General features: G+C 44.9%; 1 pseudogene; it reads right to left on the bottom strand.

Moving 5' to 3' along the window:
• Positions 1 to 1,200: 1,200 nt before the first annotated feature.
• On the bottom strand, positions 1,201 to 2,470 carry LOC113186408 (neuroguidin-like; annotated as a pseudogene).
• Positions 2,471 to 16,284: the final 13,814 nt, after the last annotated feature.

The following is a 16,284-nucleotide window of genomic DNA, read 5'->3' on the forward strand; positions in this document are numbered from 1 at the left end:
TTACATGAGTTATATAAACATTTATCAACCAGCTTTAAGATGGAATCCATATTTAAATAAGAATACTTGTTATGTCAAAATAATGAATCTCTAATGGTAGAATTGAAGGCAATATCTACAGGCTTCCACTGTGTTCTACTGTGTTCGAAAAGAGACTCTTTGTAGCAGAGGGACTTTCTTTTTTGTTTTTAAATTTATTTATTTTAATGGGGTATATATGACAGCAGAATGCATTTTTGATTCATCATACACAATTGCAGCACAACTTTTTTTAATATTTATTTTTTAGTTTTAGGTGGACACAATATCTTTATTTTATTTTTATGTGATGTTGAGGATCGAACCCAGGGCCCCGCGCAAGCCAGGCGAGCACGCTACGGCTTGAGCCACATCCCCAGCCCAACTCTTTTTTTAATATTTATTTTTTAGGTTTAAGTGGACACAATATCTTTATTTTACATTTATGTGGTGCTGAGGATCAAACCCAGTGCCTCATGCATGCTAGGCGAGCGCTCTACCACTGAGCCACATCCCCAGCTCAAGAGGGACTTTCAAGTTGTACAAAGCAGCTAAGGACTTGCTCTGCCAATAGGGTGATGGCCCGTCATCCTTGACGAAAATGTTGGCCACAGAGCAGGTGCTCACTAGGTACTGTTGACAGACTGAATAGCAACCGTCGCAAACTAAATGGACACAGCCAGCCAGCCAGGAATAACAGGGACAAAGAACGATGTGAACACGGATGAGAAGGAGTCCATAGGCCTAAGGAAGTCAAGCGGCCAATTGCTTCCCAAACACCCAACTTTTAATACGATGGTAGATTTCGGTGAATTCAAATGCACTCCAGGAATTCAAATGCACATGGAACCTTATAAGGCAGGTACAGAACCATAAGCTTTCTCTCCCACTAAATGACACTCACGCCCTAAGCTTGTGTTTGGGAAATAAAAATGGGCACCATCCCCGGACAGAACCTTTTCACAGATACCCTCAATCACAAATGTGGCTGTGAAGACTCTGAAGAAGTTACTGGTTCCTTTTTTTTTCTTTTTCAGCACAGAGATCAATTTTCAGAGATCAGTTTTCTTAAAGATGTTTCCACATGTCCAAAGCAAACAATTCCAAGGAAAAGACCTACCTACTGTGAAAATAGAAGTATCCCAGGATGACAAAAAATGCATAAAATACGTACACCCATGATCACCGCCGCCTCCGAGAACCGTTTTCCTTCCGACCTTGCTTTAGGGATCTTTGTCCGCTTAACAGGATTCTGATCCTCATCAAGAGAGCGGTTCCTCTTGTCGATGCACTGATGTCACTGAAGGGAGTGAGGGAATGAAGCTGTGGGCTCAGGACATTTGCTCTTTGTCACCATCCTTCCTTTGGCTTCCTGACACTTAAACGTGCTTTCCTTAGTTAATCCTATGTTGTCTGTCCTCTTGACTCTGGCAAGTGACGTGAGGATGGCAGGCATCTCAGATTTCTTCTGGAGCATCTAAGTACTGCTCGCTAAGTTCACGAATGACAGAACCACCTCTTGGCTCCTTCCAGATGCTTTTTCTCCTGCTCAGCTTCTGTGCCATCATAATGTATTGGCACCAGGTAGGTGGGACTTGTGTCTTGGATTTTCAGTACCTAAGGTTGTCTGGGGCACAATGGGTATTTAATTCAATGTTTACCAAGATTAAAATATAATTAAAGTGCTCTACTTTTGCTCCAGTGTTCAATTAAAAAATTAAGGAGCCAGTTGTGGTGATTTGCCCAGTGCATGCCTGTCACTCCACTTACTCAGGAGGCTGAGCTGAGGCTGAACCTCTATCAGAGACCAGAAATCTACAAAAGGAGTGTCGATGGCCTCGGACTGGCCATCCTCTGTTTCATCTTCGTCTTCATCCTCAGAGCTCAACTTGCTTATCGTATTGCTGGGATGAGGCTTCAAACAGAGTGGGTCCTTCTCACTGAGGCTGTCTGTCACTGCCATCTTAACCAGTTTGTCAATTTGACACTTCGGTTTTTGGTCCAAGGGATGAAGCTTTTCCAACACTGTACTAATCTCTGCAGTCTCAAAACTGCAGCATGTCCCTGAAGAGATCCTCCTGCGGCTGTGTCCAGGATGAGGTGACTCAGATCCATAAGGTACATGTGCAGCAGCTGATCTTAACTTTCAGGAAGCTGAGACCCTTCTCTGCAGGAAGGGGCTCCCGATGGAACTTTTTTTTGGTTTTAATGTTTATTTTTTAGTTTTAGGTGAACACGTATCTTTGTTTTGTTTCTATGTGGTGCTGAGAAGCGGACCCAGTGCCTCACGCATGCTAGGCGAGCGCACTAAACTTGAGTCACACCCCTAGCCCCCCGATGGAACTCTTGGGGTCAGTGCCTTCAGTGTGACAGCCTCCCTCTGTTCCTGCAGATGTTCCAAGGGTGTCACGGCACGTGGCGTGTCTGACTCCAGCACCCCCAACGCCACCATCTTTGCCAGCCCAGTGGCTCTTTTTTAATTTAGTAAAGCCTCCTGAAAATACCCTGTCCTGCCAGGAGTGATGGCACACACCTGTGATTCCAGGAGAGCCTGAGGCAGGAGGACCACAAGTGTGAGGCTGGGCTCAGCAAATTAGTCCCTAAGCAACTTAGCGAGACCCCGTCTCAAAATAAAAAAATAAATAAATAAAAAGGAATGGGGATGCAGCTCAGTGGTTAAATGCCCCTGGGTTCAATCCCTGGTACAAAAAAAAAGAAAGATCCGGTCCTAATGACAGGGTTGACCTCTCCCAGACATAATCACCTCACTGGAATCTGCACGCACCTCTCCCACTAGACTACGAATACCCAGAGGTGGGAACTGATTCTTAGTCAGTGTTGAATTTTCAGTACCTAAAGTTGACTGGGGCACAATGGGTATTTAATTCAATGTTTACCAAGATTAAAATATAATTAAAGTGCTCTACTTTTGTTCCAATGTTCAATTAAAAAATTAAGGAGCCAGATGTGATGGTGTGCCCAGTGCATGCCTGTCACCCCACTTACTCAGGAGGCTGAGCTGGAACCTCCATCAGAGACCAGCTCAGGCAACAGAGCAAAACCCTGTCTAAGAAAGAGAAAGGAAGGAAGGAAGGAAGGAAGGAAGGAAGGAAGGAAGGAAGGAAGGAAGGAAGGAAGGATAGATCATGTTGATGAGGCTTTGAAACTTTCCAGCCAGCAACTCTTATACATTTTCTAAGTGAAATACTTAGCTCACCAAATGAAAATTAATGGAATACACAGCAAGCAAATATATATATAAAATTTAAAAATCACTGGAAACACAGAGGAAGTAATACCATTTATAATTGATCCTTTGCGTCTCTATCTTTTTGAACTATGAAATCAAGAGCCCTCAGACTGATGCACTTTTGCTTTCAGTGAAGACTCCCTATGTTCATTGGTCTGTTTATTTGGTGATTAGATTTTAAAAGGCATTGTTCCTCCTGAGAACATGAAGAACTTTGCAGAGAATCCTCAAATCAAAAATCGTCTTCAGCTAGCCACTGGGACACATGTCTGTAATCCCAGCGGCTCAGGAGGCTGAGGCAGGAGGATCACAAGTTCCAGGCCGGCCTCAGCAATTTAGCAAGACTCCTCAAAATAAAAAATGGACTGGGATGTGGCTCAAAGCAAAACAAAACAAAAACTCTTCAGATAGTTTTCATCTTCTGAGAGGAATCAAATAAAGGAAGGTCATAAGAAAGTCTGCTTAGAAAAATGAGATGGAGCCGGGCGCGATGGCACAGGCCTGTAATCCCAGCGGCTGGGGAGGCTGAGGCAGGAGGATTGCGAGTTCAAAGCCAACAAGGCCTTAACAAAATAGGGCTGGGGATATGGCCCAGTGGTCGAGTGCCCCTGAATTCAATCCCTGGTACCAAAAAAAAAAAAAAAAATGAGATGGGAAGGGCAATGGATAAAGGCAGTTGGTCTAATTTATTATGGCTCAAGCAGCCAAACATGCCATTCTTCTTTTCCTCAGAAACCACACAATAAGTTTTTTATTTTTGTGGCTCTTAATTGAGATACTTCCTAGCTGCATTTATTACTAACAACCATTATAATAAAGCCACTTTATTGAGCACATACTGTGTACTGAAAGCTGTGCTAAGCATTTGCCAGTATTTCTTTTTTTCTATCAAACTGGGGATGGAATCCAGTGGCACTCTCCCATTGAGCTGCATCCCCAGCCCCCCATTCCCCCCCTTTATTTTTGAGACAGAGTGTAGCTAAGTTGTGGAGGCTGGCCTGGAACTTGCCACCCTCCTGCCTCAGCCTCCTGAGTTGCTGGGATTACAGGTGTGCACCGCTGCACCTGTCAGTTGCTGGCACTTCTCACTCAGTATTGACAACATTTTATGAGGTGTGCACACCACTGTTACCGCTGTCTCAACACAGACATCTTGCCACTGGCGTCCCTCAGATATTTCATCTGAGAATCACAGAGATATTCCTTCTGTGAAATGTGACTAGGTAACGCTTTCCTGATGTGGCTAATTTATCTCAAAGCACCAAGGTTACTCTCATTATAGGACACATGGTCCATTTTATGAATATCTGCTCACTGTCCCACAGCAAGTCATGGGAGTGTTTGGCTCCTGAGGATTCACTTTTCCCCATGTACAGTGTGATCTCTGCGAGGTGCCTCGTCCAGGACCAACTGCGTTTGGAGATTGAAGCATTGTAGTTCTATTAAGAAAAAGGCAGGTGGTGTTGGCTTGTCATCCCAGCCACCTGGGAGACTGAGACAGGAGGACTGTGGGTTTGAGGCCAGCCCCAGCAACTGAGCAAGATCTTGCCTCAAGAAAAACAAAATTTTAAAAATTTAATGGGCTGGGGATATAGCTCAGTGGCAAAAATGTCCCTGGTTCACTTGCTAGTACTAAAAGACAAACACACAACAAACCCAGAAGCTCCATTTCCCTGATTTCACACAGTATCACACAACCCACTGAAGATACATCCTGTATTTAAGGACAGAGGAAGCTAGTGTGTGACAGCTGGACCAGGTGGCCGCACTCAGGCACATGCACTCCTGCGTGCACTGTGACAAGGAGAACTCGTGTCCTCCAGCTGCAGGCCTCGTGCCAGTGCTTCCCACCAAACCTGGTGGAAGCCAGGGATGGAGCAGCCCAGGGAACCCAGCCCAGAAGTGGACACAGAAGTAGAGGGGGGGGGACCCAGGGAGAGGGACAAAGAGCGTGCCCCACACATCCGCTCACCGCCTTTGCCCTGGTGTCTGTGAACCCATGAGCTTTGCCGCTCGGGGGCCCGTATGTATCGTGAGTGTGACCTGTGACCTAAAGAGAAACAAATCCTGTCCCTCTCTCAGGACCCAGTGTAGTTTAAGAGGACAGAACACGGCACACAGCAGCAGCCATGCGTGCTGGGTCTCCTTGGCTTCCGCCCAACGGGACAGAAGGGGCGAGAGCCAGAGCAGCTCTGCCGCAGGGAGAGCTTCTCTGCTGTCGGTGGAAAAGGCTCCCGGGCGGCAGGGGAGAAGTCAGAAGGTGACTGCTGCACAGGGTGAGGCGCTGAGGCCCTAAGGGCCCGCCCTCCGGACCGGTGCAGGTGGGGCTCCAGTGCTTTGGGGTGGTGAGAAGAGGCTGGTCCATTAGGCAGAGGCCCGAGGACGCTGGGCAGGAAGCATCCAGACCAAATGAGCTCTGGAAAGGGGAATCCTGAGGAGCAGCAGAGCAGGGCAGCGTGAGGAGAGCCAGAAGGCTGCTGTCATTGTCCCGGCAAGAAACGAGGACGGCTGAAACCGCACACAGGGCAGCAGGTGGAAGGACGCAGGCTGTGGAAGGCCTTTAGAAGGTGGCGTTTACCAGGACAGACGAGGGGTGGCAAGGAAGGGTGATTCCGACATCCTGCTGGGGGGACGGATGTCACAGTGACAGTGTGGGGAATAACGCTGTCTTTGGACACACCATGGGGGTGGCACCGCAGAGAAGGAGCAGTCAGCGTCTCTGGCCCTCCCAGTGAGATCCTGTCCAGGAAGTGTGTGTGGCATGGCTCTCGAGGACTGTACTGACCTAGTGAGTGGCTGGTCCCTGAAGAGGCGTCTCCTCCTCCTGTTTTCAGGGGGCAGGCTGTCCGTGTCTCCTTGAGGGGTGGCAGTGTTCTCTGCATCGGCCTGAAGGGGGTGTGGAGTGGAGCCTTGGCCAGCAGAGCTCTGTCCTCTTCCCAGGCTGGTTGACTTGGCCGCCTCATCACCTGGGGCTTTAGAAACATGCCACCCCCAGAGGCCACAGAAGAGGGAGGCTTAGCTTGTCCATTCACCAAGGTCCCCACTGACCTTGCAGTTAGGTAACTAATGTGGCTCCAGGGCCCTAACAGCACACATTGGTTGGCACTTGCCCCAGCTCCTGGGCTGCTGGAGCCGGCCCCTGACTTTGCCTCAGCCGTCCCCATCACCACCAGGCCTCACCCTGTGCCCTGAGGCCTCACCTGCCCTGCCTTCCTCTGCACCCCCCAAACCAAACCAAACCAAACCCTCTTTCCCTTCTCTCTTCTAACTGCCTTGGGCAGCTTAGCATTTGAATCTGAAGAGCTTGCCTTCTGAAGTCCCTGTGGCCACGAGATCACACTGTGCTGCTGTCCTGGCTCTTCGGTGGCTTTCTTGCTTGTGCCTCCAGCCCGTGCCTAGTGCTCCTTAGGATGTGAGACCCGGTAAGCTGCACCATGACTCAGATCATCCACAGATCAGTATCTCGCAGAAGAATCCTCTTGGACCCCACGGAGCTGCCAAGAGCACATCATTTAGACTCTCCAACGAGAAGCCGGCTCCTTTCTGATGAGTAGCTCTGCCTGCCCTGACCAGTGGCCAACAATCTCATTATCTCCGCAAACAAGGCTCTGGGAAAATACTCTTTTCCTTTCTTGGGGTCATAATATTCTAGCTCGCTGGTCCATCTGCATTGCATTTCTGCTGGCACCGACATATCAGAGACCAATTCCAGATATACCAACGTATTTTAGCTACACCCTCTCTGTGTTGCTACTAGGACAGAGGGTGACTCCATCACCAGAAGTGGTGGTGCGTAGAGGTGGGATGTGGCTCAGTGGCAGAGCACTTGCCTAACAGGCACAAAGTCCTGGATTCTACCCTGAGCGCTTCAAAACAATAAAATACCAAGACATTGCTATGTGGGGCTTATCTGCCTCCTCGATGCTTTATTGTCTCAGCCATTAATTTCTACCTTGGCAGTCGGACATTTCATTTAATTTACACTGGTTTCTGTAGAACTATTTTATTTGGCATTATTGGACACCAGCATTCTAAGCAAAGATGCTTATTGCCATTTTTTTTGTTCCTACTGCAATAGAAAATGGATTTCTAGATTATTACTAGAAAGAAATAAGAAGCTTTATCATTTAATACCTTTACATTTCCCTACTAATCTCTTTTATTGTTTTTCATTGTTATGAATGTTGATCGAGGTATCTTACTGTAACTAGGCATTTTTTTCTCCCTAGAAATATGTTATCTAATTATTTTACAGAAATAAAAACCTTTTTTTAAAAAAAATCTTCTTTTATTTATTTTTTTTGAGAGATATTTTTTTTAAATATTTATTTTTTAGTTTTCGGCGGACACAACATCTTTATTTGTATGTGATGCTGAGGATCGAACCCAGGCCGCGCGCACGCATGTCAGGAGAGCGTGCTACCGCTTGAGCCACATCCCCAGCCCCCAGAAATAAAAACTTTACCTATGAGTTGATTTCCCCAGAGGAGAGAATAAGAAATCAATCTCCCTGAATTGTAACAAACATTTCTTGAGACTTATGGGTCTGGCACTTTCTAATGGCTGACAACTCTTCTGGGTTTTTGGACTTTTAAAACAGTTCTTCCCTTTTGGCTTAATTAAGAGAAGTCTCACTTGGGTTGAGCTAGGGCCACTTCTCCCAGAGACACCAGTCCCAGTAGCCCTTGGCAGAACTGAAGAAGAGGGTACTGACCACCAAAATGGGTGACTTGTTTCTATCTCTACAAAAACTTTTGCTTGAAACTAAGAATAGTGTGAGAAATGCCAAACCAAGAAAAATTTATTTAAGTAGAAAACAGGATTTCAAGGGCAGTCTTAATTACTGTACTGCTCTGCCCAGGTTTCTCAGTTAACCCAAAAAAGAAAATTTTAACCCAAAACAAACAAAAGAAATTAAATCTGTTGGGTTGCCAATTTCTAGGGTGAGAGAGAAAGGGAAATGAGACCAAAGGTGAGTGGCCCATTGTTGCCTTCCGGCTTGGTCCTTGTTTCGCATTTGCCTCATGGTGGGGGCAGGGGCTGGGAGAAAGTGCTTCCTTTTTTCTGTTAATTCTTTGGAAGTGGCTGTATGAGCGAAGGGATGAGTTCTTTGCAAGTTGATGTCACAAGTAACACCATTTAGCTTGAAATTTTCTTTATAGGAATATTTTCTACTAATGTTTCAATTCAATTTACAAAAATTTTCAAATGTCTGGCATACGATTACTCATAGAATTCTTCTTTTTCCTCCATAATACCTTTATTTGTTTATTTATTTTTTATGTGGTGCCAGGGATCGAACCCAGTGCCTCTACTATTGAGCCACAACCCCAGCCCTCATATAATAATAATAATTATTATTATTTTAAATATTTATTTTTTAGTTGTAGTTGGACCTTTATTGAATACCTTCATCTTATTTATTTATTTATATGTGGTGCTGAAGATCGAACCCAGGGCCGCACACGTGCGAGGCGAGCGCTCTACCGTTGAGCCCCAGCCCAGCCCTGGACTTCTTATTTTTTAGAGATCTCTAAGGTTCTATGCCATTCCCTGCTAGTACCATCTATTTGTGCTTCTCTCTTCTACTTCAATACCATGTCTGGGATTTGTCAGATTCAGCAGTCTGTCCAAACGCTAACCTTTGACATCATGGACCCTTGTGAATGTACTTTTGGATTTCATATTTATTATCTTTCTTTTTATCTGTTTCTTTTTAAAAAGAAATGTTATTTTTCCAGTGTCTGAAGGTGTGTGCTTTTCTAATTTTGTCTTTGTTCTTATGTAAAAAAAAGCATTTAAGACTATAAATTTATCTCCAATTACTATTTCCTTTGTTTTAATTCATCATCACACAGTTCTTCTTTGACCTATAGTTTATTAGAAGGTATTTAAAATTCTAGTTTTGTCTTATTGATTTTTTTAATGCCTTGCTCTGGGTTCCAAGAACATAGTCTATATGGTGCGAATTCTTAGAACTTTGTTGAAAGTTGCTTTACGGATCCAGTATATGATCAGTTTTTGTAAGTGTTCCATGTAGGTTTCAAAAGTTTTGTATTCTCCACTTGTAGGGTGAAAAGTTTCATTTCTGGCCACGTAATCAATGCTTTGATTATTTAGAATAGAAAGACATATGTTGTCAACTCCTGTCATGATGGCAGAAGTGTCAGTGTATCTCTATAGTTCCAACAGGTGTGCTGTGTGCGTGTATTGTGTGTGCTGTGTGTGGCTCTGTGTGTGCTGTGTGTGGCTCTGTGTGTGCTGTGTGTGGCTCTGTGTGTGCTGTGCGTGTGCTGTGTGTATGCATGCCTGTGGGAGTATTACTGGGAACTGACCCTCTGGGCACTCTGCCCCTGAGCAACATCCCTAGCCTTCTTAACTTTTTGTTTCTGAGACAGGGTCTCACTAGGTTGCTTAGGTTGGTCTCAAACTTATGATCCTTCTGCCTCAGTGTCCCTAATCTCTGGGATAACAGGCATGTCACTGTGCCTGGCCACATGAAAACAAAGGCAGAATTCCCGTCAAGTCACCACCCACACTGTGTACTTACTGACCTTCTGCCACAAGGTTCACAGGCACAGTGGCCCGTCAGCAATGACCTGCTTCATGGTTCTGAGAACATATTGGCTTTAACATTCATGTGCTGCTGGGCTCGCTGCAGGGGCCGGTTCCCCTCTCGCCTTCCCTCCAGTGCAATTCAGAACCCATTTTCCTCCTCAGGATGGTATCTCTCCTTAGGAGTGAGAAAATTCTTATTTCAACATGTCACAAGCAAGTGATCTGGTCCCCATGACACAGCTCTGTCCTAGAACAAATCTCCATCTGTGGAGAAAATCTTTGTTCCGACTCTGCCACAGAGAATGTGACAGAGACTCAAGAGACAGGTGACTGCTTTCTCCTTGGGGCAGAAAAGTGAACAGGAGGCCTGTGGCAAAGTGTCACTATGGTGGGAGTGGTTCCAGGAGCATTTCATGATGATTTTCCTCAGATGGCTTTTGAGGTGTGTCCCCTCGGGGCTGTTTCTGCCTATATGGTTAATTTCTGCAAGCCCAAGCCACAAACTGGGTTAGGTGCATGTTTTCTGCACAACATTTCTAACTTCTTGAGTCCTTTAAAGTAGAACTGTGTGCTGGGTGCAATGGCACACACTTGTAATCCCAGCAGTTCTGGAGGTTGAGGCAGGAGGATCGAGTTCAAATCCAGCCTCAGCAACTTAGTGAGGCCCTAAGCAACTTAGCAAGACCCTATCTCTAAATAAAATACTAAAAGGGCTGGGGATGTGGCTCAGTTGTTGAGTGCCCCAAGGTTCAATGCCCGGTAACAAAAAAAAAAAAAAAAAGTAAAATGGCATAATTATAGGGTATTCTTAGCATAAATTAATTATTGTTCACAGGGGGCAGATGAGTTTCATTCTTTTAGTGGTAAAATTCAAGAACATTGAGAATTGGCTTAAACTGAGACTGAATATACAGGTGGACAGCTGCCAGACCATATATAAAAGCACACCCTGCCACAGCCAGCCCAGGATGCCAGCCTGCTGTAAGCCAGACTTGTGGGAGGGAAGGCAGAGCGCTGAAACCAGCAACACCCAGGAAGTCAGACGAGGCCCAGTAACAAATTGATCAAACACTGACAGCTTCCCTAATTTTTGTTCTTTCTTCCAACTTAGGACCCACTAGAGAAAGCCAGTTATGCTCCTCTAACCCACATGGCTCAGGATGCCCTGCCTTCAGCTGGCTGCCTCCTGCTCTCTGGTGCCCACAGCCTTCCACCAGGGCACAGCTGGCACCGCCCTTCCTCTGCCTGTCTTGGAGCCTCTGCAGGAACACAAATGACATGGCTGACTCCCTTGCTAGACTCTAGATAGATACCTTTGCTTGCTCTCATTTAATTGGTTTTCTTTATTTCCACAAAGTGAAAAAAGCTAAGATCCTCCGGATCATCTTGGGCAAGCCCAGCGCGGTGCTGTCCTACTGAAGGCCAAGTGCACCTATGCAGCATCTCTCGGGGGGCACCTCTCAGGGGCGCTGGCACTGTGGCTCTCCCAGGAAGGCCCTAAGCTGGGTCCTGGCAGACCTCCCAGGGAAGCACAGTGACAGGCCATCTCTCCTCCTGTTTAGGCAGCCCCTGGGTGACACCAGCTGTTTCTCCTTCCATCTGAGCAGGCTCCAGGTGAACACCGATCATCACGAGGGCCCTGAGGGCATTATTTGCTTTCAGAATGCATAAATATGTTCAGCCCTTGGCTCTTTATTTCTGGCAACTGAAATGCTAAGTTTTGGGTTTTTTTTTTTTTTTTTTGCCAGAGTTCAGAAGGGACATTCCCTTTTGGAAATTACCTACCCAGCCAGCTGGAGTTCTATTTATGACTCTGTTTCTGGGTAGGAACTCCCAAACCCCAGGGAGCAGAGACCTTAGCGTGCCACCCACTATAATTCATTGACACCAGTCCAGATGAATACTTGGCTGCTCCTAAGTGGTTCTCTTGCCTAAATTGAATGAAAGAGGTCTAGGGCTTCCAATTAAACAGGAGGCAGAAATCTCAAAGTATTAATAAGGAACAGAAGGTGAGGTAGGTTGGAATGCATCTCGAATCCTCAATTTTACCATGTGTTTTAGGAAAGACTATGTTTGCACTGGTTAGAACTACTTATTGAACAAGCTAAATATCTGCATCTTGGTTGGTTGTAAAGGGCCACAGCTTATTTCTGTTCCTCAGCTTGGGCTTGGTGAGAAAGTATACGGGAACAGCGAAACGAAAAACTATCCCTTTCCAACCTGGCAAACACAGGTTGGTCTTGAGCAAGGGTCTCTTTGTCTACTTGAGCAGAAAAAAAAAAGCAGATCTTTTATTCCAAAAGAAAAAGCTGCAAAGAAACCTGCCTTAGGTTTTCAATAAAATCCACAGAAGCACAGAAGTCTGCAGCTGGGAATCTGGAGAGCATCCAGCCTATTCCTCGGATCAGTGTTCCCACAAGACACTCCTCCACCATAACAGGATTCCAAGGCCACACGTTTGGGTAACACTGCACTCAACTTCTTTCTTTTGGTGATCTACCAAGCATGGCATATTGGATATGGAAGTTTCTAGGAAATACAGCAAAAGGTACTTGTTTTAATCAGCGTGAACAAGTACTGGGCAAGTATGGGGTATGCCTTTGGAAACCCTGATTTAGTTCAATTTCTTGTTTTTTAGTTGGACAAAGTAAAGCCCAGAGAAGCTCAGTGGCTACTAGGATGATACAGTTTTGGTGGCAGACCCCGGAGCTCCCTGATCCCCTGCCTCACATGGTCACGGAGGCTGTGACCTTCTTCAGGGAAAGCACGGCCAAAGGGTGAGAGGAAGGGAAAGTGGCCTTCCTGCATCTGCGTGTGAAGTGCCAAGGTGCTGTGTTCTGTGGCAGCAGGTCCTGGCCTCATGGCCTTCTCCACAAAGGGAGCCTGAAGAGGGTTTTACTGCCATCACGAGAGGTCGCCTTTCCTGGCTTGCCAACTCGCTGTCATCGTGGGGTTGGGTTGCTATGTGACTTTTAACTTTGCCTTGTTTCTGGACAGTATACATTTAAGTATTCTTGTGTTCAAGCATTTAGATGCAGAAAGTCTTAGCTAATTATATTTTTATCTGACTTTACAGTGTACCGGGGATTTTAAAAAGTACCAAGCTCCCTACAGGAGTCCCTTGGTACCAGTGCACTCCTTTCCCCCCGTTTTGCTGTACTGGGGACTGAACCCAGGGCTCTGCATATGCTAGGCAAATGCTCTATCACCAAGCAACACGCTAGCCCTCTTATTTCTTTGAGAAGGAGTCTTGCCAAGTTGCTCAGACGGCCTTGCATGTGCCACTGTGCCTGGCCTGGTTGATTTTTCAATGTTATCTGTGTTTGAATACAAATTTATCAGTCCTTTGTTACCCACAGATTAAGTCACTGTTTTCAAGCATTATCACAAGAGCCACATTGTTGGGGCTCCAAAAATGACACCCCTAAGCATGGCACTTTGACATGCTAAGTTGTACAGTCCCAGAGCCAAGGTCTCAACCTCCCCCTGCCCTCATCCCTCCTAATCCTTGATCATCTTTCTCCCCAAGTTCAGGGGACATCTTTCTTGCAGTTCCCTTACCTAACAAAGTCCCTTCCCAGGAAGAACTGACTCCTGAAGCAGTGACTAAAAATCAAACATCCCATTGTACAGCCTGAAAAACTGGTGGTCACTGTCTGTTCTGGGGCTCATGCATTTCCCTAAAATCATTTACTCCCCCTTTCCCCTGTAAAGAGGGCATGTAAGCCCCAGCACTTTTCTTTCTCTCCTTTTCCTTCACTTTGTCATGACTGGGTGGGCAATGCAACCCTGAGCCGAGCGTGCAGTCCTTTGAGAGTGCCGAAGTGAGGGCTGGAATCCCACTCTCTGCAGCAGGGGAGTTCACCCGAGGACGGACAAGAGTGTCCAGCTAGAGTTCCTCTTTTCATGGAAGCTAAGTGTTGGCAGCTCACAGCTCATTACAGACAAATCTTTACTAGACATCAGAGAGAGAAGCTGGGAATAAACTTAGGTCTATTCATTAATGTGACTCAGAAATCTTGGGTACTATTTCAGGATTGGTTTTTGTATATGAAATCCAGAAATAATTTCAACCTCTCAGCGCTCCAATTTTCTCCTGAAAGAAAGGGAAGCAAAGGCATCTACTTCATACTGGAGCCAGGGGGTTTGGTTGTGACTGCTATCTCTACATCTTTGGAAAACTGCAATGTGATCTCCAGGAGATGGTTACTTCTCTTCTACATTGGGTTTTTGGAAGAGTTAAGCTGATTTCCTGTTCTCTTCATGCTACCAGGAAAAGAATCCTAAAAACTGGAATAAAAATAGAATGAATCCTTTCCAAAATAAGTTTTAGTTTGTAGAAGAAAGAGATTTGCTAAATTTTCTTACTAAGTCACTAAAAATAAACCACTCGGGGCTGGGGCTAGCAACACATGAGGCACTGGGTTTAAACCTCAGCACCACATAAAAAAATGAAATAAAGATATATAAAATAAATAAATAAACCCCTCCTGGAAACATTGTCTCACAGCCAATGGTCCCAACGCTGACAATGGGCACGGTGGGGACAACAGTCCTAGACATGCCCTTCTGATGGCCCAGGTATGAGCTGGTTGTTTTGGTGTTTGGGAGTTCCTCTTTTCAGGGAAGCTAAGTGTTTCCCCCGCCCTGCCCTGGGGTAGGGTGTTGGAGCCAGTTTTGGGCCAATTTTCCTTGCTACCTGGTAAATGTGATAAAGATGCAAAGAATATTACTTAAAGTTTATCAACTTTCATAGTAAAATAAAATGTTTTAATTATTTTACAAAATTCAAAGTGGTTAGCATTTATAACGTAACTACTACTACTACTACTACTACTACTACTACTATTTAAAGCATAGATTTATAATCTTACAATAATTTCAAAACAACTTACATCAGAGTTTGTTAGAGTTGACAGTGGCTTGGGTTATTCTGTTTTTCTGTTATTCTCCTAAAACCCAAGTGACCACATGTCTATATTTTTTATCTCCAAAAGGAACTAAAGGACAGTTTTGTAAATACACACACATAAAGTCTTTGCAGAGATAATTCCTAAGCCCCAGCTTCCTGCCTGTGTGTTCATAGGAAACTTGAGGGGAGAGAAAGCAGGCCCTCAAGTACTCATTAGTAATAACAATTAGCAATTATGTTAGCACTATAGAGATGAACTGCTTAAAACCAGGCTTTATTAAGTTTCCTAAGTAACAAAGAAGGTGTCCATATAATTAGCACCTTTGGTATGTTTTAGGGCTATACATATGCATTATTAATAGGGCCCTCTTTAAAAAAACAAGCAAAACCAAAAATAAACTCAAATCAATTCATCAAGAGCACAAACCAGTCTCTGACCTTGCAAAGTGGGCAAAACAATGATAGGGATCTCAGGGTCTTGAGTCATAGGTGGGAGTTGCCTCAGGACCTCTGAAGCAACTGGAGGGTGGCCAGGTCATACCAGTGGAGCCAGGTGATGTCTTCTCAAAGGACTCAAGACCCATATCTGAATTCTGCACACAAGTAGAAGTTTTTTTGATCTGCAAAATTTTATTAAGCAATAGCTGGACAACTCTTACAGTTTCAAATCATCAAGGAAAAAAAATAAGGAGATTAATCCATCTCAGTAATAAAGGCAGAAAATAATTTGGACAAACCACATCATTTCGAATGCAAACCATTAATGCCTTCTAGAATACCTCCTGCACAATCTAATACACAAAAATACATACATAGAGAGGTGAATAAGAGGAGTTCACTGAAATGCAATCGGGAAACTCAACAGATTTTGCCTGGAAAGTAAAACAAAGCAGGATGCTGAAGTAAAAACAAACGACACTAGAGGAACCGAGGTGCACAAAGCAGTGCACGCCCTTCCCAAGGTCTGAGAGAACATGCTGGTGGTCTTATGTGGTCTGGGACCTGTGTGCCTCATCACACACTTACAGGGTCGGGGGAAGGAAGAAAAAGAAAATGCCAGTAGTAATAAACTCAGAAGTGATGTTCAAATTTACAGTACCAAAATAATGCATTTATAAACAAATGCAAAAACAATACCCCTTTGGTAAATAATACAGTGCCTTTTTCACTCAAATGCATAACCCATGCTTTTTTACAACATGAAAAAAATTTATCTACAATAAACGAGATCTTAGAATCCTACCCCCCCTTAAAAAGAACTTGTAAACAGAAAGTATAGGTACAAGTAAAATTACAAGAAAATTGCACAAAGTCAAAGAAAGGGAAACAAAATAAGCCACAACCTTTCAGAGTTTATCAGCCAGAGAAAAGAAAATACCCAAATGGCGCCACGTTCTGAGTCGTGTGTTCATACAGACTCCCAGGACCCAAACAACACTTCAGACACGGTTTGTCTCGGCCAACTTTGTCCACAACCACAGACTTGGCCACATGATCTGCAGCCCACACACGGGTTCCTTTTTCACAGGTCCCTTTTTGATAAACC

The sequence above is a fragment of the Urocitellus parryii genome, chromosome 8, assembly GCF_045843805.1.
Source record: "Urocitellus parryii isolate mUroPar1 chromosome 8, mUroPar1.hap1, whole genome shotgun sequence".
Taxonomy (NCBI): Eukaryota; Metazoa; Chordata; class Mammalia; order Rodentia; family Sciuridae; genus Urocitellus; species Urocitellus parryii.